Genomic DNA, 22,343 nt, shown 5'->3' on the forward strand with positions numbered 1-22,343 from the left:
AAAATACAACATGAAGAAATGTAACATCAACATCAATAATTGGGAAACCAATATTAAGGACAGGAAACTCTGACAAGCTATCATCTGAGAAGGAACAATAACTTTCAAAGACAACAGATGTGCAGAACTAGAAGAAAAATAAATGGAAAGAAAGGCAGCAACAACCAAAGTCCGATCTGCGATCTCGAACTACCTGTCCTGAATGGAGAAGATCTTTCAAAGCCAAGACTGGACTCATAAGCCATAAATGGAATGAAGTCCATCATCCTTGACAAACCCTCACCTCTCTTTTTAATGAAGGGTCCAGACCCTGAACATTGACTGAACATTTCCACTTATCGATGCTGCCAGATCTGCTGAGTCCAGCATTTTTTTGTCATATCAAACAGTCCCTTCACTAACATTGAGCTGAAATGCTACATTGAACGAGTATGTATTTGCAACCTAAGATCCATCTGTACATCAATGCTTCTGAGGTCCCTGCCATGTACACTGGATGTCCAGTCAGAATATGACTTCCCTCACACTTTCCTGGACTTACTTGCAGATAAAATTTGTTTTTACTTTAAATAACTGGCAAATGAATGTGAACATGACAGCATGTGTTAATTGATATTGCAGCCATATTAATTTGAGCTTAGTTTCCTTCTTAATTCCCTGAACCTTGAGATTAAATTATGAACCTGAAACAACTATTTCATTTTTTTTCTTTATATACTGAATCCATTGAATCTATGCAACATTTCTTGGTTTAATTTCTCACTGATTAAGGAGCACATCCAGAGATTTTACATGAATGTAAAAAATGCTTCTATGCCAGTTGGTACTGATGAAATTAACATTCATGAGCTATTTGGTAACTGCAGTTGAATCAGCTCCAATTCTTAAATAAATGACTTACTATCACTCAGCTAATGTGAAAACACAACAAAAATGACTTCTTGATTTGTTTAAGGTTTCACTACATCCCACTCCAACACCGAAGTGCAAGGATGTTTGTCAGAATGACTTGCACCATTGATGTGAAGCATTGAGGGGTTTGGCAAGAAATGGTGGTAAAGAACTCTCACAAATCGCAGAGCTGGCATGTAAATTTCTGCTTTCTGGGAGGTACTTGAGAGACAAAAGGGACTTGCAGCTATATAGCAGATTTGAGATCCTGGAGAACTTGTAATTTAAGAGATTTCATGGGAACCTGAATTTAGATCTATAGGTCTTCAAGCCCATGATTCTGTTCCCCTCAAGCGTATCAGTTAACCTACAATCCCTATACATTTTGAAGGGTGGGTGGGTGGTGGTAGTGGTGATGGTGGGGGGAGGGGGGAGGGAAACCAGAGCATCTGGAGGAAACCTACACAGACATCGGGAGAAAGTATGAATTCCCTACTGACAGTGCCAGATTCGAACCCAGGTCACTGGCAGTGAAATAGTGTTGCACTAACTGCTAAGCTAACCGTGCCATCCATAAAAATATGGACATTGGTGGTTTTATGAACAGTCTAGCAGAGGAGGGAATTGAGGCAAGTACAGTTCAAAAAATATAAGAAACATTTGGACGGATGCAGGGATGGGATGAGTTTAGAGGGATATGGGCCAAGCAGGTGGGATGTGTAGGCGAGGACTGTTGGTTGGCATAGGTAGGTTGGGCCGAAGAGCCTGGTTCCATGTAGTGTAGCTCTGTGATTAACCAACAATGGGATTCTCCTGAAATGAGACAAATGTTGGAGCACAGAAAAGGCAACAGATGGTGTGCACCACTTTAAGATCTCACCAAGTCCACATTGACCATGTTTTCTTTCAGAGATGTGAGATTATGGAGACACCAGGAAGATATTTCCAGCTTGTAATCCAGCTTGGGGCATTGAAGCCCTCAGACTACAAATTCAGAAGTGAGAGGGCACCTGTGGTGCCAGCACTTGTGAAGAGCAGCAGATGAAAAGAACCAGATGATGGATAGGCAGAGTCCGATTCATTCTGTTTTTAATTTAATTTAATTCAATTTGGAGATGCACCCAGTAACAGGCCTTTGGGGCCCATGATCCCACAGTGTCAAAATATACCCATGTGACCAATTAATCTACCCCACACATCTTTGGCACGTGGGAGGAAACCAAACTACCCGGAGGAAATCCACACGGCCAGAAGGAGAACATACAAATTCCCTATAGATAGCACCGGATTCGAACTCGATGATCCAGGCCACATTCTGCTCCAGATAAGAATTTTCCAGGGAAATTAACACCCAGAAAAAGATTGTACCTATTGTTGATTAAGGAGTAGTTAGAAAACACATAAAGGAAACTGTCAATGGAGCATCACAGGAATGTGCTATCTTGGAAGAATCAATTAATCATGACTTGATGCACCTTGTGATATCACAGTTGTGGATTTACTACAGGTTAGACATCTGGTAAATGTTAGTTTCAAATGGTTAATTACTGATTTATATCTGCATTATGTTGCGGTTGTACTGTGTATGCATTGGTGTGCATGTATATCTAAATATTTAATGATGTCTTGGTATCATGAGATGTTAAGGTCCTAATCCCATGCTAAAAATGTGTATGCAGAGGGCAAGATTGAGACTGTCAGCAAAACACGAGTGCCATCTGGTGGATTGATATGATTAAACAAGTTTTATTTTAGAATGCAGGTGCTTCCATTCTTATGACGCTCCGACACACGATTTTTCGAAGTTACGATGGTACGATAATGTGACTGTTGTTATTTACTTTCATGTAAAATGTTAAAGTAAGGTCATTGCAAGCATTGTTGATTTTTCCAATAAACGTTGATAATTCTTCTGAGGTGAACTTCTTTTAGTTCAGTCAGAAAGCTCGCAGGGACTGATAACAGCGCTGTCGGAGAGAGTGGAGCAGTGGGGTCAATGTGGGGACTGATACAGTGCTGCTGGTGTTGTACAAGGTATACCTGTATTCTTTTCAACACTTTTTTTTCAACTTACGATGGGTTTGCCGGAACGCACCCCATTATACGTTGAGGAGCACCTGGTATGTTGATTTTAAACTCAGTAGGTTGTTTTTTTTTTGTTTACATAAAGCAGACAGAAACCATGGTATAAATTACTGCTCAATAAAATAAACACTTTAACACCATCCTTGAAAAAGTAGAGTGACAAATAGATGCAAAGAAGGAAACTTTTTTGATATTTGAAAGGATTTTAGTCAGCCTTCTGCATTTGGGGAAGTTAATAAACTGTGCGGTAACTGTTTGCAGGTATTCCTTGTTTTCGTGAATCCCAGAAGATGGAGAGGAAGTGCATAAGAATCAAACTAGAGTTTTTCTAATCCAGGCAACCAAGTAAATGCATCCATCATGTGACCTGATGTGTTTCAGAGCATTTGCCAAAGGAAATGCGAAAGCAGACCCCTCATTTGGGATCCCTGACACTAGTTCCATCCCAGAAGAAACAAACGCCAAGATACAGCATTTTTGGGATGAGGATTGCCATTGGACATACTTCTGAGATCTAAGTCCCATTATTGCCTCATAATCATTGATCCCAAAACCCAATCCCTCCTCAAAATAAGATCCCATTTCTAATTGTTAAACCCATATCTTTGATCTTTTGCTCAATCTCTTCTCCATTCATAAAGGTCTGGTCTCGTAATCTGATTCTTAATACATTGCCTTCCTGGCTACTTCCCTCTGACATCATCTTGTGCCTTGTGGCTTCCAGGTCTCACAGATTAGCCCCTGCAAGGATATGATGTACAACCCAGGCTTTAATTCTTAATCCTGTCTCAGTACTTTACTATTTCTTCTTCCTGAAGCCTAATCAACCTGGATGATCCTTTCTTCCGAAACCCAAGCCAAAACATCCAACTTAATCCCAGAGATAGAGAAACCTGGAGGGCATTGATTTTGGGTCAGGGATTTCTTGAGGCTCTGAATGGGCCAGAGTAAGGTGTGCGCCTGCAAATGCATTGCCTAAGAGAGGAGTAGATGCAGAGTCATTGGAAACATTTAAGTATGGTCTACACCAGCTATTCTCAGCAGGGGCCATATGGTCCCCCTCAGGGCCACAACACATTTAATGGGGGCCACAGACTGGAATCATAAAATATTTTAATTTTTTTTAAATTAGTACAGAACAAATCAACTGAACATGACTGCTTGTGTAAAACACAAAAGCCTGCAGACACCATGGTTGAAGTAAAAGCACAAGGCTGGAAAAATTCAGCAGGTCAAACACTGCTTTCATGTAGCAAAGATATAGATACATAATGTTTTGAGCTTCAGCCCGTAATCAAGGAATGAGTAAAATGTAGACAGACACCCAAAAGAAATGATGGGGGGGGGGGGGAAGGCAGGACAAGGGGAGGAGAACATTTTCACAGGCAGGAGGTAAGGGTGGGAGGTCACACCAGGAGGAGAGGACGGCTCTGAAAATAGAGAGGGAAGGGGGTAGAAAGCCGGAGGAAAGAAGACAGAGGGATGGAGAAGGGTGAGAGAATGGGGAGCAGGTTTTGCAGAAACTGGAGAAGTCAATGTTAAGGCCATCCAGCTGACTGCTTAAGGGGGCCCATAAACTTCGAGGAAACTCCCAAGGGGGCCATAACCAAACAAAAGATTGAGAATAGCTAGTCTAGACAAGCACCGATTGCCCAGGCATAGATGGGTATGAGCCTAGTGCTGAAAGATGGAGTTAATACAATGTGCTACCTACTGGTCCGTTTCCACACAGTATGACTCTATGACATCAGTTCCTGATGTCAACGCCTGCTGTCACCAATAGCACAGATATTAGGATATTGGGAGGTCCAGTTGACATACAGGTTAGTTCAATGCTATTACAGTACCACCAACCCGGGTTCGAATCCATCGCTGTCTGTAAGTTGTTTGCATGTTCTCCCCGTGTCTGTGTGGATTTCTACTGCATGGTCCAGTTTCCTCTGATCCTTAAAATCATAGGTTAATTGGTCTATTTGAACAGCACAGATTCATGGGACAGAAGAGTCTGTACAGTGCTATATGTCTAAATTTAAATTTTAACTCCAAGGCTCAGCATCTCAACACTCGCACACAGGAAATTAACGCATCCCTAAATCTTAAACTTATCTCGCTAACAGTTATCCCTGTTAACTGAATAGATTTGCCAAAGGTGAAAGAAGCCTCTTTGAGTCTGATCAGAACTTTCCTTTTATATGACTCTCTGCCTCATAGAATTAACGTTTAACTTGTTTATAGAGCAAAACACAATCTACTGGAGGAGCTCAGAGGGTCAAGCATCAGTGGCACAAACGATATGGGCAGCATTTCAAGTTCAAGAAGAGTTCCAACCTGAAGCGTTGACCCTTCCTTTTCTCCCTTTGATGCTGCTTGACCCATTGAGTTTCTTCACCAATGTTTCTGGTTCAAGGTTCCAGCATCTGCATTCTCTCATGTATATCCAACATGTCTATCACTGGATGCAGTTCTGCACGCAGTAAAGGGGTATTATAAAATAATGTTTAAAGTTGAAAAATTACCTTTATGCCGTATTAATCTGGTGAAGAAATAAGTTGATAAACCTTGAGCTAGTCCTTCACCTGATCATAGAGTTTGCTCCCAATTCTACCAAATCCGACAACACCATTAAATAAACTATCATTCAGTGAACCTTACATCAAGGGCAGACTGTGATCAAGGTGCTGTGTGGAATAACACAATCATATGACTCATGCCATTTGGCCATTGCATGATTTATAAAGGACAAATCGGTTTCCTCATTAATTTCTCAACTGCAAGTTAGTTCTGAGAATGTCCTAGCATTATTGCACAAGTAAGCTGTCAGATTTTCAGCATTTAAATGCCTTGTTAGCCGTTTGAGATACATTAAGCGATCTTTATGGCACACTTTCATCTTTACTCATTCTGTTACTGAGCTTCACATGCTGCAGGTGATGGAGGTGGGGGTGGGGGGGTGGGCGGTGGGTTGTTTGTTGGTGGGACCTGGGATCTCAGCTCTCTGCTCGTCTTGGGCAAGGGGACTGGATGAACATAGAGGACCAGCCATGGTGGAGAACATTCAAGGGGTTGAATGACTTACTCCTGCCCTAATTCATTCATCCTTTACTCCCCTGTAATCTATTAACTCTCACATGACCAGCAATTCTCTTTTGCCACTGAAGTTAGGTGAGAGAGAAACCAGAGGTCATTTAGGGGGAACAAGAGAGGGAATATCTTCACACAGAGAGTGATGAGGTGGGGGGGGGGGGGGGGTGGATTGAGCTGCCAGCTGATGTGGTGAATATAGGCTCAATTTTAACATTTCAGAACAATATGGGCAGGTACATGGATGGGAGGGATAGACTCTTAGATACATGGATGGAAGAAAAATAGAGGTTATGGGTGGGAGGTAGGGAAGGTTAGATCATTGATCATTGATCATTGACCTGCAACCAGTCCATAGCCCTCCATACCACTTCCATCCATTTTGTCCAAACTTTTCTTGTGTTAAAATTGAGCCTGAATTCATCTCTTCAGCTGGCAGCTTATTCCACACCCTCACTAACTTCTGTGAGGAAAAAAACTCCCCCTAATATTCTCCCTAAACGTTCCCCTTTCACCCTTAACCTATGTCCTCTGGCTTGTATCCCAATTAAATCTGTGGAAAAAGCCTTTTTTGCTCTATCTATATCCTTCATAATTTTGTGTACCTCTATCAAATATCCCCTCAGTCTTCTAGGCTACAGGGAATAACCTGTTTAGCATTTCCCTGTAACTAACTCAGTTCCTGAAGTCCTGGCAATATCCTAGTAAATCTTCTCTGCACTCTTCCAATCTTCTTGAATCTTATTCAATCTTATGAGATATTAACTGGTGTGTCACTGGATAGGAGCAAGGACTGCTTAATTCAGAGCATTAAAGATCTTTGCAAGCGTATGTACACATATGATAGGGTATACCTGAGTAGTATTCCTCCAATGTTGATCAATCAGAGTGCAGGAATGAAACTAAAATCCATCCTCATCTTCTTCTAGACCCCTGTGTTTTCTCACAATGTCCACACCCAGCATCAGCAGACTAGTTCATAGGTGACAAGGAATACCCCTCCAAACTTGTGAGCTTCCCCCTGGATGGGGCTTAGAAGTGTTCTGACCAGAACTAACCTATCACTGAATGTAGCACTGAGCAAATTATCAGGACATTGAAGCACTCACCAACAATGGTATCCAGAATGGTTGTGGTTGTGGTGCAATGCCCCCTGCCCCTTCCCCCTCCATTTTGTTCAGACACCTGCCTAAATTTTTCTTATACATTGATGAAGGGCTCAAGCCTGAAATTTTGGTTATGTATCTTTATCTTTGCTATTTAAAATACACTGTTTGACCTGCTGAGTTTCCCCAGCGTTGTATTTTTACTTCAATCACAGTGTCTGTAGACTTTTGTGTTTTACTCCATTCAGAATTTTCTGGCCTGATGAGTACTCTTGTGTCAGAATTGGATCACTTTTTCCGACCTGGTTAGGTCATAACAATCTCTTGCTGCAAGGCATCCATAATCTGGACAAGACAGTCCAGCTGATGATCTCCCTGGCTACTTTTGTCAATTTTTTTAGTGAAGAAATAGCTTCATACCTGTGCCTCAGAAAAGTCAGAACAATACCCTTCTGGAACTTCAGTCAACTCTTTTTTTTCTTCCAGTTCTGAGGAAGATCATTGAAGTAAAGAATTGGCTGTTTCCCACGGTGTACTTGAGAACATAAGGAATAGCAGCAAGCAGAAGCAATTTTCTTGTATTTGAGGTTTAATTAAATCTTGCTTTGTCCTTCCTTTGCACCCTCAACTCTCATGAAACACCTCCAGAGTACATTTGTGCACTGTCCAAATTGCCTGCCCTTCACCCTCACTGCACAGGTTGGAGATGCCCAGAGAAGAATTCCCAATTAATTGGATCACTTTCATGGAGATTGCAGATTGCCAATCGTTTTGTCAGATTGAGACTTTCAAAGCAATTGCACTCTTGTTCAGAAGATGGTTTCGGATGAATATTGTGTATTTTTTGAGAAATTCCCAGAATGCTGGATTCTGAGAGAGATAGAATATGCATGGAAATGAAATTGAAGGCATAGTTCAGACCAGTGTTGATGTTCACTGGGGACTGCTTGGCTCTTTTTTCTCATGTGCCTGAATTATTTCTTTGTACTGAAAGGAGCCTAGTCTAAACACCAGTTTGTTCAAAATCTCATTGAATTTTATATATTTTTTCACTTAAAATACCATATAATTACCTCGTTCTCAAAGTCCTAAAGTGCTTTGTTGATAGCTGACCTTATCCACCATGAGAAAACTGCTGGAAAATTTAAACCTGAGTGGTTTATCAACATAGACACCTCTTCAGGAAGATCTGCTGCTTTTTTTGATATTTCAAATTTAATTTCATTGCCAAGTTATTACACAAATTATCAAAAACAAAATTTGAAAGATTTTTAAATGTTGAAACATTTAAATGAATAATGCAAATATCACACATGGTGCTTAATAGATGTCATCTTTTTCAACATCTATTCAGCACTGTTATGTATGCATTCTCTGTTGAATTGCTGGGTAGAACTGTATTGTAAGGTGCACGAGTGGTGACTATTGTCAGCATTTGATGTTTGATGTATGTCATTTAAACTGTGAATCGGTAATGCATCTAACACAAAGCAACAAATTTAAATGTCTGAGGCACAGAATGTTTGTTTTGGATTGTTGCATTCAGACATAGAGAGCTCTTGACACGTTGGCCATCATAAAACAAAGTATTGAGTACAGGAGTTGAGATGTTATGGTGAGGACAAATTTGGAATATTGAGTGAAGCTTTGGTCACATAACTACAGGAAGGTAGTGCCTGCCACATTGACCACCGCCAGTGGGCTGATATCGCCTCAAACCGTGCATCTTGGCGCCTCACAGTTTGGAGGGCAGCAACCTCCTTTGAAGAAGACCGCAGAGCCCACCTCACTGACAAAAGGCAAAGGAGGAAAAACCCAACACCCAACCCCAACCAACCAATTTTCCCCTGCAACCGCTGCAACCGTGTCTGCCTGTCCCGCATCGGACTTGTCAGCCACAAACAAGCCTGCAGCTGACGTGGACATTTACCCCCCTCCATAAATCTTCGTCCGCGAAGCCAAGCCAAAGAAAGAAACAGGAAGCATATTAATAAGATTGAAAGAGCAGAGAGGAGATTTATGATTACAGTACAACTCTGATTGTCCAAAATAGTTGGGACCGGGCCTATTTCAAGTGAACAATATTTTTTGATCTGGTCATTTTTTAAAATCAGCCCAGCAGGAATAGCAAATCACTTGTAACAGTTTTTAAACAACAACAAACAACAAGGAAACATTTAATTCTCACCAAAAAAAAACCCAAACTAAACAAAATAAGATAAATCAAGCACCAAAAGCTCAAAATTCTACACAGAGGTTTTCCAAAATTCCAAATTTTCTTTCAATCTGTGACATCAGTTTGGCTTCAAAAAAATTTTGGTTAACTGAGGATTTCTGACTGTTTCAACTATCCTCATTTATCCAAAACTTTTGGGAGGCAAAATGTTGTAATTTCAGCTTCAAAATTTTTCAGATGAATGAGGATTTCTGATTTTTCTGAAACCCTCAATTATCCAAAAACAAATTTTGGAGCTGAACAGACGTCACTTCCACGTCCAACAATTTTCAGATAACTGAGGATTTTGGATAATTCGATTTCAGATAATTGGAGTTGTATTGCATGTTGCCAGCACTTGAGGGACTGAGTTACAGGGAAATGTTAAACAGGTTAGGACTTTATTACCTGGAGCATCAGAGAGAAAGGGGAAAATTGTTAGAGGTATACAAAATTATAAGAGATTTAGATAGGGTAATTGCAAGCAGGCATTATTCACTGAGATTGGTTGAGGCAAGAATGAGAGGACATGGTTAAGGGTGAAAGGTGAAATGTTTAAAGGGAACATTAGGGGGATATTTTCATGCATACAGTGGAAGGAGTGTGGAACAGGCTGTCAGCTGAAGTGGCGAATGCAGGCTCAATATTGACATTTAAGGAAAATTTTGATCAGTGCATGAATGGGAGCAATATGGACAGAAATTTTCTGGCTGCACTTCAATGGGATGAGGCAGAATTATAGTTCAGCAATGTTGAAACAGACGCAGGGAAAGTAAAGAAAATAATGGGGAGGCGAATAATTGGATGAGGAATGGAAGAATGAGGTAAAACTGGCAGAGGGATCAAACAGTAAAAAAAATCTCAGATATAAAATAAAGAGGAAGAGAATTAAGGAAGGTATGGACATGAAACTTGAAAGCAGCATGTGGTTGGAATGCTGAACACCTTGCTCACAGATGTGTTGGCAGCAGACTCCATAATTGTCATTGAGAAGCATCTGGATAAATATATGGAGGTGATATACATGCAGGACTGCATAGTAAAGAATGAGGCCCCACATTTGTAATGGTTGAGTTTCATTGCCAAAGGTGAAGCTGACTATTATGAGATAATTAAAAAAGGTACTTTATGCTTGTAATTATCAGAATTAATGTGCTGCGGTGAGTTTAATGATCAATTAACAGATTCAAGTCAGTATTTAAAGTATATATGGTTAAGGGTGAGATGTTATTTTTCAAAGGACGTGGAAGAAAATAACATCTCCTTCCCCAAATCCTGAGGCCAGGTCCCCTAATTCTAATCTCAGCAGCCAGTGGAAACAATCTCCCTGCTATCTTAGCTACTTCATTCATAATTTGTATTCAGTATCTTTCCTGTTCTCCAGAATAAAAGCATCCAGCAGCCTCGAGCAAAGGGCAAAACAAATAGTGGAAATTAAGTAGGTAAAAAATTCAAAAGTTTACATTTGGGCCCCCCTCCCCCTGCATTGAGTTAGTTGGCCAATCATGCAACCTGGAGTCTCAAGCAACTGGCAAATTCTCTTATCCAGAATCCACCAATCCCCCAAGGGCATCAGATATTTTGATAAGATTCCCCTCTCATTCTTCTAAAGCCCAATTTCCAATTCTAAACTCAAACTCCCCTCATAAACTAATCCATCATTTCCAGAATCAACCTAATGAACATTTGTATCCACAGCCATCCTTCCTCAAGTAAACGATCAACACTTCTGAGAAGCCAAAATGAGATGAAATTAGAGTACAGTGCAACATTGAAAAGAACTGTAGAAAGGAGGTGAAGTGTAAAGAAAAATACACAGTGTTTAAGAGGTGAGGGACTTGGGATCTAAATCCATTGATCTCTCAAGGTGGCCGCAAAAGTTAATAGGGTAGTTAAGTAGGCTTATGGTACACTGGCCTTTATTAGTCATGGTTTGAATTGTAGAGTTAAGAGGTAATGTTGCAGCTGTATAAAACTCTGGTTAGACTACACTTGGAATATTGTGTTCTGTTCTGGTCATGTCATTACAGGAACAATGTGGAAACTATAGAGAGGGTGCGGAGGAGATTTGCCAGGATGTTGCCTGCATTGGAGAAGTGTCTTATGAGGTAAGGTTAGCAGAGCTAGCGTTTTTCTCTTTGGAGCAAAGGATGGGAGATGTTTTAATAGACATCTTCCAGATTAGAAGAGGCGTAGACAGGGTGAACAGCCAGCACTTTTTTTCCCAGGGCGAGAGTAGCAAAACCAGAGGTCACCTGTACAAGGTGAGGGGAAGAGAGTTCAGGAGAGATGTCGAGGGTAATATTTTTACCCAGAGAGTTGTGGGGGCCTGGAATGCATTGCCAGAGTGGAGGTTGCTACAATAGGGCCTTTTAAAAGAGGAACATGAATGAAAGAAAAATGGAGCAGGGATGGGCAACCTTTTTATTAAAACACCTTCCACCTTAAGTAATCCCTATGCCATAAATGCTCTGTGATTGGTAAGGGATTGCTTAAGGTGGCATGTGAATGGGAAGGGAAGGTTGAGAACCATTGCACTAGTACTGAAATTGGCCCATTTCCTTTCGAGTTATGAAATTGTGCACCTGTCAATTAGGTATGATTAAAATGGTGTTTTTCAAACCTTTTTCTTTCCACTCACATACCATCTTAAGCAATCCTTTACTAACCACCAAGCACCTATGTCATAGGGATTATTAAAGTGGATTGGGAGTTTTTTACAAAAGGTTTGCCCACAACTAAAATAGAGGGTTATGAGGGAGTAAAGGTTCAGTTATTTGAGTAGGTTATATAAGTCAGCATAACATTGTGGGCTGAAGGGCCTGTACTGTGCTGTGTAATGTTCTATATTATATGTTTAAACAGATTTTCCCATATCACACAGAGGAGCAACTAATCATATTCTGCAGGACAGGAATGAAATCAAAGCTATATCTTTTCAAATTTAATCCTCCATAAACCATGCTGACTTAATGCAGGGATCTGAATAGAGTTCCTGAGCTCAGCTGAGAAGTAGCCACCCTGGAGACAGCTGAGATCTTTTCAAGGTAAATTATTTTCTTTCTGACATCTGGAAGATGTTCCGCTGATGAAGATTGAAAATCCCCATCATTCTACATCACATATTGGACATTATTCAGTCTGTTGTAGCTTTTCTGGCAGAAAAAAAAAACTAAATGAAAAAGTGTACTCTTCATTTCACAATTAAATTCACTGGGTGATGCACTCCCTGTCATCTATCATGAAATTCTTAATCACAGAGTAATTGGAACAGAAGCTCAATGCTTCTGGAAGTGTTGACGATTAGTCCCAGACTTGACATGGACCACAAGGATTTCCTTTGTAGGTTTTCATCCTATTACCTCTGGAATGTTTTTGTTGAATCTTTCATCAGCCTCTTAGATTTAAAAAATAGTGGCACTGCCTGAGCTAGTCCAGACCCAAGAGATCAGGAAGTGGAGACACAATGCTGCTCTGTAGAGCAATACATGATGCTGATGGATTTGTATAGGCTTTAAGTGGGTTGATAAAAGAGCTGACAGGTCTTATTTTTAAAATCCTGCAACCATGGGGTCTGTAACCAATATGGCTGCGCCTGTGCTGGGAAACATATTACGAGGGGCTGCAGACTCTGGGAGAGGAGTGGACTGGCACAGGGCACCAGAAACAGGGAGAACACCCTCCTGTTGAGAAGGAAAAGAGCAGGACGGTGACCTTGGCAACAGACCATCAAGGGGCTCAGCACCTGAACAACCCACACAGTCTGCGGGTTGCTGGTGACTTGCAGTCGAAAGAGCCGCAGAGGCTGTGTGCTGCTTGAGACTGGCTCATGGGCTCCTGAAGGCTTCCTGATTGTATCAGAGGTTTGGATCTGGAGATGGTTTGAAATGAAGTCTGTGTTGTCTGCAGAGGCTGTGGGAGCACTGGAGGCCAATTCACGGGTACTCAGTGTCTCCGAAGGGTCTCTCTTTTGCTTCTCTTTCTCTCATTGTTCGGGGTGCCAGGCAATCCTCATGGAGATGCTTTGTTTGCCTTATGGCAGACAAATGTTGAAGTATATCATCCATATTACATTTTTAATGTATATTATTACATGACAATAAAATGAACCTTTGAAGGTAGACCATTCCACATCTTAGTACTTAAATTGAAATCAAATTCTCACACTGCCAACACGTGTTGAACTCATACTTCCTGTCTCACAGATTACAGGAAGCTCTGTCTTTCAATGAAAGATAGTTTTTTTGGCATGTGTATTAACCTATTAATATAACATGACAGTAAATACCTCCCATAAATGAACTACCATGCAGATGCAATAAGCAATTATCTAATATGTCAACAGCAATTTAATTTTCAAGGTGTGAACAGTGAATCAAGGATCAATGATGTCAAGTTTTATCTATTTCACCTCTCTCCCTCCTATGTAATTATATGAATTGGGATTACAGTGAATTACAAGCAATTCCAATGTATTCTGATTTGAAATGCAAGCACTTCTGCTCAATGTTTCCTTCTCATAGGCAGATTGCAAATTGTGAACTGCTTTTCCTTTCATTCTGATGCATAAATGCAGCTGTGTTGAACAATGTATTGTTCACTATGGAACCCAATTCTGCCAACTGAAAACCTCCAGCACAAAATGTGTTAAGAATGTCTTTCATATACAGTAGATTAAATATTGAGAAGCTCCTGGGCTTGGGAGACCTGAGGTAAAATAAGGAGGAGGATTTGAAAAGGAAATCGAAAATAACCCAGTGAAATCAATTACATAAACTCAATTAAAAGTTCAATGAAAGCATAACATGGCCTGTTTCCGCTCCGTAAATGGTTATATGGTTATATAAGTGGCTCAATGACTTCATATCAGAATCCCAGTGAAAATACCAGGACCCTAAAGTACAACTGCTAAACTTTCATCCATTTTCATGGCAGCAATGTTTTTATCTTTGCAACTGGCTCACCTTATAACATCAAGGGAGCATTCTTGATGCATTAACTGAAGCGAATCTTTTGTCTTTAGTGAAGTACACTGAAATTGGGATGCAAGATTACTTTCAAGGTTAATGAAGGAACAGTTTCATCAGAACCTTTTAAAGGCTATGTTGCAGAGAGAATAAAAAGCAAGTTCTTTTCTAAGTGTTATACAAGCCATTTACTAGCATCAAATGCCCTATCATTCTTGCCTGAAATGGCTTTGAAACTACCCTAATGTACCAAATTGATTCTTCTCTGATATATTATAGGTTCCAGCTCCTGTGCCACCTTGACCATAATGCTGAACTAAATGGGGCTGTGTTCATTCACAAAGCCCACTTCAAAGCCAAAGACATTTGTAGAATTGTCTTTTCAGAGGTTGGCCCTAATGAACAGTTTGCAAAGCATAAAGATGGTGTCCATGAATCTTCATTGCTTGAACAGCTCCCTATCCAAATCAAACAGAATGTAGAGAGACACAAAAAATAATTTGATATCGAATGAAATGTGGATTCAATTACATTTTAATTTCTAGAATGTGAACTATTGAATGAGTAGCAGCAAAGATCAAATTACAGGGGAGCATATATTGGGAAATTAATCTGAGATTATTATTAACTCTAAATCCATTTTTTGAAGATTTACAGGGTTTTTTTAAATTTTAAGATGAATCTGATCTTTCAAAAGGAGAATGAGCAGGAAAACAAAAATGAATTTTGGATTTTTTAATTCAGTTTTTTGGGGGATTTGGGTATTACTGGAAACTTCAGCACTTGACTTAGTTTATGGATGACATAAACATTTAGGGAAGAGTGGATAAGGAGTAAGGTTATTTAAGATTAGAACAGGATTTAGATGAACTGGAAAAGTGGGCCAAGGAAAGGCAAATGGAATTTAATTTGGGACAGCTGATAGTTGTTGGTCTTTACCAGATTAAATCGATGCGGGACTTACACAGTGAATGCTAGGGGAGTGTTGTGGAACAAAGAGACAAAGCAGTGCAGGTAATTTATTCGATGCAAGTGGAAATACATGGTGGTGAAGCAAGCGTTTGGGTATTGAGCACAGGAGCAGGGAGATCATGTTGCAACTGAATAAGAAAGTGAAATGGCAGCAGCTATAGGAAAGATATCATTAAGTGGGAAAGAGTCCAGAAAAGATTTATGGGAACATTACCGAAACTGTGGACCTGAATTATAATGAGAGGCTGGATACACTGGGACTTTAGTCCTGTGAGTGTAGTTTCTTCCCCACACCTATTAGGTTCCTGAATGAACGACACAACAGTCTCATCGTCCCCTTGCTTTGTACTAAATGATCTTTATGTCACTGTAACTCTACACTCTGTCCTTGTGTTCTTGTTCTTCCACTTTACGCAGATGTTTGAGTGTTAGGTTTGACTTGGTAGACTGCTTGCCGAAGTACCCTTCTCACAGTCACCAGGTATGATGCAGCAATGCACTTAAACTTCCTGCCACAGTTGAAAAGTAATTGGTGCAGGTGAAAGAAGTGCCAGGCCATAGCCAAAATGATCAGAATCAGAATTAGGTTTATTGCCATGAATATATTTCATGAAATTTGTTTGTTGTTTTGTGGTAGCAATATTGGGCATTACAGGTGCAAAAATTGCAATAAATTACATTTCTGAGAATACAAGGTCTAAAATTAAATGAGTTAGTGCAAAAGCAAAGTGAGATAGTGTCTGTGCTTTATTGTGCATTTAGAAATCTGATGGTGGTGGGGAAGATGCTGTTTCTGGACCATTAGGTGTGTGTCTTCAGGCTCCTGGACATCCTTCCTCCTGATGGTAGCAGTGAGAGGAGGGCATGACCTGGGCAGTGAGGGTCCTTGATGATAGAAACTGTTTTCTTGAGACATGACCTCTTGTAGATGTCCTTAATGGAATGAAGCTGGTGGCAATGATGGCCCTGGGTGAGTTCACAACTCTCCGTAATCTTTTCCTGTCCTGTGAATTGGCACCCCATACCAGACACTGATGCTACTTTAAAAAAAATTAAATTAAATAAAAATTAAAATAAAGCAAGTGTGCATCTTTGGAATATGGGAGGAAACCAAAGCACCCGGAGGAAACCTACGTGATCACAAGGAGAACAGATAATGTTCTGCTAACCCTATGTTAACCATGAACCTTTTAAAAATTAAAAATTTTTCTTTTTAATGTAGAAAATCATTTTTTCTTTTACATTTGAACTTGAAAACAATGGTGATTATTATTAGTTTTCATTTCTTCCCTCTGCTGCAGTTTCAGAAGCTTAAATTGCATGTTTTAATATATTTTTCAGTTTTAATTTAGACATACAATATGGTAACAGTCCCCCTCTGGCCCATGAGACTGTGTTGCCTAATTAACCTACAACCCCCATTCGTTTTGAATGGTGGGAGGAAACCAGAGCATCTGGAGGAAACCCATGTAGATACAGAAAGAAGATATAAACTCCTTACAGACAGCATGGGATTCGAACCCATAGCATTGGGCTAACTGCTAAGCTACTTAACAAGTTTTTGTCTTCATGGGAATGCTCCCCCCACCACCCCCCAAACTATCACCATATTCACCAAACCAGGCTCTTTATTCCAGAAAAAAAATAGATAAATATTATAGAGGGAAAACTTTAGATAAAGGATGGGGAAAAGATTTCTATGAAACCTAAGCATGAAAGACTATTTGAATTAAATGGGCAGGTTTGGGGATGTAAATAGTTTGCAACACTTTGGACTTCAGTTGCCCATGAAAACATTTGACCTAGACCTAAAAGAAGTCAAGTATGGGGTCTTCAGGCATAACGATTTCTGGAATGCTGTCAAGGACTATTTTCCTGTTGACAAATGGAGGAATATTGATTTTGCTATTATCTGACCAAATTCAGCCAGAATATTCCAGGAGTTAGCAGCTTCTGCTCTCAAGTCAAGCCCAGCATTAACCATTAATTGACACAGCTGAGCAACCCACAGAGATCTGTGCAACTTTACAGAATGAATAGTTTTCAACCTACCCCCCTAAACTCTCATTCCACCTTAAGCAATCCCTATGCCATAGATGCTCTGTATTTAGTAAGGGATTGCTTAAGGTGGAATGTGAGTGGGATGAAAAAGATTGAAAACCACTGTTTCAATCGTACCTGATTGACTCGTTATGTGCACAGTTTCAGATCTCCAAAGGAAATGGGCCAATGACAATTTTTTCCAGCAAAATATTTCAGTAACAATTGGGTCTAAAGCAGTGGTTCTCAACCTTCCCTTTCCACTCACATACCACCTTAAGCAATCCCTTACTAATCACGGAGCACTTAAGGCATAGGGATTACTTAAGGTAAAATGTGAGTTTGGGGGAGGGGCAGTTTGAAAACCATAGAATTAGAGGGAATAGAGTCTGAATTTTTATCAGCCCCAAGGACTCCCATACTTTTTTATTTCCACTGATGTATAATTAATATCTCCTACTCCTAATGGGGATCTGAGGCAAAACTTTAAAATTAAGGGAATGGACATTAATGGATTAATATTTTCCCATTTCTCAGCAGGTGAGTGGTTTGTGAAGGCCATTGCTCATGAACACACCTGATCAGCTTGCCAGTCTACCCACGATCCAACGAAGACCCAAAGAGCTCCCTCACGTTCTCACTCTTGCTAATGAAGCCGAGGGTTACAGAAATGAGAAGAATCACATTGATGTTGGTCTGCTCGAAACATACAATCTATTTTCCACAAACATGGCTCATCTTACTGAGTAGTTCCCGCATTTTCTTTTTCAGTTACAGGATCAAAAAAAATTCTGTTGATTCATGTAAGAGCGGTTCCAAGAACATGTTAACGTGCAGACATCATTTACACAATATAAAGAGAAAGACTATAATCAGCTATGAAAATTGAAGAGCGAGGCATATGAGATGTGCAAAAGCTCTATATTTTTAGTGACTTAATCCTGGAAACTTTATCTACAAGATAAGATTTAATGCAGATTAAATGCAACCAATCTACTAATTTACAACCCACATTTATTCTCATATTGTGATGCCTCAAGCAAGGTTAATATTTATTTACCAACATAATTTTTCGTGTTTGAGATCATTCCATATCAAGTTACTTAAAAGAGAAACACAGGAGACTGCCAAAGGAGTCTCCTGTGTGGACACACACAGTTAGTGTAACGGTTAGTGCCATGCTGTTACTGCGTTAGTGATCGGGACTGGGGGTCGAATCCCACATTGCCTGTATGTTCTTCATGTCTGCATGGGTTTTCCCTGGGGGTTTCACTTTCCTCCCATCCTTCAAAATATACTGGGGACTGTAGGTCAGTTGGGTGTAATTGGGTGGCATGGGCTCGTGGGCCAAAAGGGCTCGTGACCCTGCTGCATGACGAAAATTAAAATTTGAATCTGAAGCCAAACACAAACTGCTGGAGGAGGACAGTGGGCTGAGCAATAACAATGGGAGAAAAAGAATGGTTGATATCTTGAGCTGAAACTTCATCAGGATGGAGGGAAGTTAGAATAGTGTGAAGTGGACTGGGTGGGAGGGATAAGACAGGGGCCCACATGGTATTGGCCAACCAGGCAGGGATGGAATGTGATGGACTGGCAGATGCCAGATAAAGGGGCAAGGAAATCCAAGGGGTCAGGTGGAGGAAGATGAGTCACACTTGGTGGAGTGGGTGATTAGAAACAAAGGCTGATAGTACTGGGATTTGATAAGAAGGTGAGAATGATGGAATAGAAAAAAATAGATAAACTGAAGTGGGGAGAGGGGGAGAGGAGAGAGCAGAAGAATCCAGTGGGCAGATGGGAGTGTGAGGGGAAAGAAGGTGGTTTATATCAATGTTTACCACAAAACAACAAATTTCATGACAATAAATTCTAATTCTGATCTTGAGAACATTTTATGGGGCTCTCTGAGAAAGTCATGTGCTCCAACTTGCTTTTTAATTCCGGTCCTGCAGCATGTGTGGAAAGAAAATCAGTCAACATTTTGGATTCTCACAGCATCCATAGGAGATAAAGATATAACCTTGAAGAAGGGATTAGGCCTGCAATGTCAATTATATCTTTACCTCCTATGAATACTGCAAAATCTGCTGAGGTCCTCCAGCATTTCTGTGTTTTTTTACGAAGACCTTAATGAGGTATCAAATTATAATCAGCATAGCTAGTTTAGGTGGTCACAGTCTCTTCTCCAGGGCATGGAAAGGACAAACAAAGAAAGGACAGACACGATAAATGGTAGGGCAATCTGGAATAAGGTAGAACATAGGGATCTGGGAATACAAATATATAATTACATGAAAGTGGTGTCACAGGTGGATAGGGTGGTAAAGAGAGCTTTTGGCATATTGGCCTCCATAAAATAAAGTATTAAGTACGGAGGTTGGGATGTTATGGTAAAGAGTTTTATAAGGCATTATTTTTAAAATTTTTTAAAACATTTTTCACACTATGAACCATATCAATCAAAATACACACAAACATTTCCCTCTTGAATATATACAGTGCATTTTCTCACCTTTTTTCCCCTCCCTTCCCTCATTCCTTCCCACCCCCCTCCAAAACCATTAAACTTTCAACATATTCAATACAATAAAACCATTAAACAATGTCATAACACAATGAAAGTAAACAAGAAAATTGTGTCATCTACTTTTACACACTGGATCAGGTCATTTTGTCTTCCTCTCATTTTTTTTTCCTTTCTACATGAATCTTCTTCCATATGTTGAGTAAATGGTGCAATACTGGTGAACTTCTATGTTGCACCAGTTTTTCATCCCACTTATAAAATATATGTTCTGGTACCTTCTCCCCTATTTTATCTATCTCTATCTTGGTCCAATCTGGTTTTTCCCTTGTTTGATAAAAATCTGATAGATACCTTAATTGTGCTACTCTATAATAATTTTTAAAGTTTGGTAGCTGCAAACCACCTTGTTTGTACCATTCTGTTAATTTATCTAGCGCTATCCTTGGTTTCCCCCTTTCCAAAAGAATTTCCTTATTATTCTCTTTAGTTCATTGAAGAATTTCTCTGTTACGGGAATTGGTAATGATTAAAATAGGTATTACATCCTTGGGAAGACATTCATTTTAATGCAATTTACCCTCCCTCTCAGTGTTAGTGGCAATTCTTTCCAATGTTCTAAGTCATCCTGTAATTTCTTCATTAATGGCTGATAATTTAATTTGTATAGGTGGCCTAAATTATTATCTAATCTAATACCTAGGTATTGGATTGTTTGTGTTTGCCATTTAAATGGTGATTCTTTTTTAAACTCTGTGTAATCCACATTATTCATTGGCATCGTTTCACTTTTATTTGCGTTGATCTTGTACCCCGATATTTCTCCATATTCCTTCAATTTCTTATGTTGTTCTTTTATTGATATTTCTAGTTCTGTTAAGTATACTATGAAGTCATCAGCAAATAAACTTTTATACTCCTTCTCCTTTATTTTTATTCCTTTTATTTTATTTTCTGTTCTTATCAGTTCTGCCAATGGTTATATTGCTAAAGCAAACAGTGAGGGAGATAGTGGACATCCCTGCCGAGTTGACCTACTTAATTTAAATTGGTTTGATACATATCCATTTACTGTCACCTTCGCCAATGGTCCCTTATATAATGCTTTAATCCAATTAATATATTTTTTCTCATAGATTGAACCTCCATAATACTTTGAATAAATAATTCCATTCTACCCTGTCAAAGGCTTTCTCTGTGTCTAAAGCAACAGCCACTGTTGGTATCTTATTTTCTTGTACTGCATGGATTAAGTTAATGAACTTACATATATTGTCTGTTGTTCATCTTTTCTTAATAAATCCAGTTTGGTCTTGTTTTACTATTTTTGGTACACAGTCAGCCAATCTGTTTAGTTTTGCTATTATCTTATAATCTGAATTAAGTAGAGATATTGGTCTATATGATGCTGGTGTTAGTGGATCTTTCCCCATCTTTGGTATTACTGTAATTATTGTTGCTTTACATGAATCTGGCAAGTTTTGTGTTTCTTCTATCTGGTTCATTACTTCTAGGAGAGGAGGAATTAATACCTCTTTAAATGTTTTATACAATTCTATTGGGAATCCATTTATTGTTCGGTAGCTTTTATAATATATCCTGCATTTCCTCTATTTCAAATGATTTAATCAATTTGTTGTGCTCCTCTTCTTTCAATTTTGGTAGTTCAATTTTAGCTAAAAACTCATCTATTTTGTCTTCTTTCCCTTCGTTCTCAGTTCGGTATACTTGTTCATAGAATTCCTTAAAGTTTTCATTGATCTCTGTTGGGTTATATGTAATTTGTTTGTCCTTTATCCTTGATGCCAATACAGTGCTTTTAGCTTGTTCTGTTTTAAGTTACCAGGCTAGTATTTTGTGTTTTTTCTCCTAGCTCGTAATACTTCTGCTTTATTTTCATTATGTTCTTCTCCACCTTATACATTTGTAATGTTTCGTATTTTATTTTTTTGTTTGCCAATTCCCTTCCTTTGGTTGTATCTTCCCTTGTTGCTAGTTCTTTTTCTGTACTTACTATTTCCCTTTCCAACTGTTCTATTTCCCGATTGAAGTTCTTTTTCATCTTAGTTACATAACTTATTATCTGCCCTCTAATGAAGGCTTTCATTGCATCCCATAATATAAATTTGTCTTTCACTGATTCCATATTTATTTCAAAGGACATTTCAATTTGGCATTCAATAAATTCTCTAAATTCCAGTCTTTTAAGTAGCATGGAGATTAATCTCCTTCTATATGTTCTTGGTAGGATGTCCTCCAGTTCTACTGCTAATTACAGGGGTGAATGATCAGATAACAATCTAGTTTTATATTCCGTTATCCTAACTCTCCCTTGGATATGGGCTGACAGCAGGAACAAGTCAATCCTTGAGTACATTTTATGTCTACTCGAATAATATGGGTATTCCTTCTCCTTTGGGTGTCGCCTCCACCATATATCCACAAGTTGCATTTCCTGC

General features: G+C 39.4%; 1 long non-coding RNA gene across 1 annotated transcript; it reads left to right on the forward strand.

The window, feature by feature from the left end:
* Positions 1–11,405: 11,405 nt before the first annotated feature.
* Positions 11,406–18,076, forward strand: LOC138741725 (uncharacterized). The gene is made up of 3 exons (XR_011343713.1): positions 11,406–11,486; positions 12,244–12,425; positions 17,898–18,076. It is a non-coding gene; the product is annotated as an uncharacterized lncRNA (long non-coding RNA).
* The last annotated feature ends 4,267 nt before the right edge of the window (positions 18,077–22,343 follow it).

Source organism: Narcine bancroftii, chromosome 8 (genome assembly GCF_036971445.1).
Source record: "Narcine bancroftii isolate sNarBan1 chromosome 8, sNarBan1.hap1, whole genome shotgun sequence".
Lineage (NCBI taxonomy): Eukaryota > Metazoa > Chordata > Chondrichthyes > Torpediniformes > Narcinidae > Narcine > Narcine bancroftii.